Raw genomic sequence first — 1653 nt, forward strand, 5'->3', positions numbered from 1 at the left:
CAAATGGCAAGGGAAACTCTCCTTCATCCATACAATCAACAAATTATTCCTAATCATCAAGGATCTCAGTGTTTTCTTCTAACAAGATTTGATACAACTAAGAATGAATGCACGTATGGCTAGGCAAGAATTTAGCCCCACAACAATAGCATAGCCCATTCTTCCAGAGATAGGTAAAGGCAGCTTACCTCTTGATCTACCATTTGCAGAGATAGGTTTAACTAATTTTGATCCATGACTAGCAACCTAACTTGCTACTATTGTAGAATAATTCTTAGCAGTCATTGTACTAGGAAATAATAAACTATTTCTAAAGGCTGAAAAATACCAAGAAGGTGTGGCTCCCTCCTTTAATTAGCAAGCAGGATAGACTCAACTTGCTTAGCCATATGCAAACACTCAGTTAAGTGTTTAGGTTTGAATAGTCAATAGATTGACCTATCTCCAACTTCAAATTGTTTACAAAAATGCTAAGAGCATACAATTTTGAAAATTATAGCTAATTAATGATACTTAGAAAAACTTCATGGTATTGTTTTATTATACATTTCTACTTCAAGTAGACTAACTTAGCCATTAGATATTGGAACAAATCAGGGGTAAATATTCATCTACTTGAGGTAAGCATCCCACTTTAGCAAATGAAAACCCCTTTCTGATGACAATAAAAATGATGCCAATCTAATACTTTACCCTTTAGTTACAGCATCACTGTCCTGATTTTGGCAGACTCAAGAACCAATTTTCCTTCAAAATAATACTCAACCTTTAACCACCACCATCTGAAATCAGTCCCATCAAATCGAGGACACTTCAACTTATAAGCTATATTGACAACTTCACCTCCACGATCATAACTAAAACCAACTTTTTCAACAATCACATGTCCCCTAATATCCTTAGGAACCTCTATAACTGGTAGCCCTGAAGGAGCTCCCAAGATACCTTTGCTTTGTTTTGGAGAACCACTGTCTCAAATTCCTTATAAAGCAGGCTCTAACTTACTTAAATAATGCTTAAACAACCCTTTGATCTTTGTTTGCAACTCAGACTTGATCTCACTTAATATTTCATCTCGTAGCACTTGTATTTGAACTTCAATTTTTTTTCTTAAATTGTTGATTGTCCTTTAGAGTGCAAAAACCACTATCTCCACTAGGCATAACTTGGCTCCAATGCCTAAATGATGCTACCCAAAATAATTTACAAAAAATAAAGAAAAAAGAAGGAAGAAGAGAGAATAGAGAGAGATGAGATTTTCCTCAATAAGTAACAACGTAACTACTCCCCACTATTAATAACTGATCACCATAATCCAGGTTTGTTAAGACCGTTACAACTAATTACTAAAGTGGAACGCATCATTTCACTTAAACATTTTCTTAACAGAAAAATAACAAAATTAATAGAAAATAACAACATGAACACTTATTCAATTATTTAGTTCATCCCACAAACTAATATAAAACCCCCCAAATTTTTTAATCCCCACTTTACCCTTGGTAAAAAAAGTCTTTCTCTCAGTCTCAAGTTTTTTTTTAAGCTTAGAAAAATCATGTAAGAATATTTTTATTTATTTTAATTAAACGTATTTACATTAATTTAAATAAAATTTTAATTGAGAAAATATTTAATCTAAAATATATATATATT

Source organism: Gossypium arboreum, chromosome 1 (assembly GCF_025698485.1).
Source record: "Gossypium arboreum isolate Shixiya-1 chromosome 1, ASM2569848v2, whole genome shotgun sequence".
NCBI lineage: Eukaryota > Viridiplantae > Streptophyta > Magnoliopsida > Malvales > Malvaceae > Gossypium > Gossypium arboreum.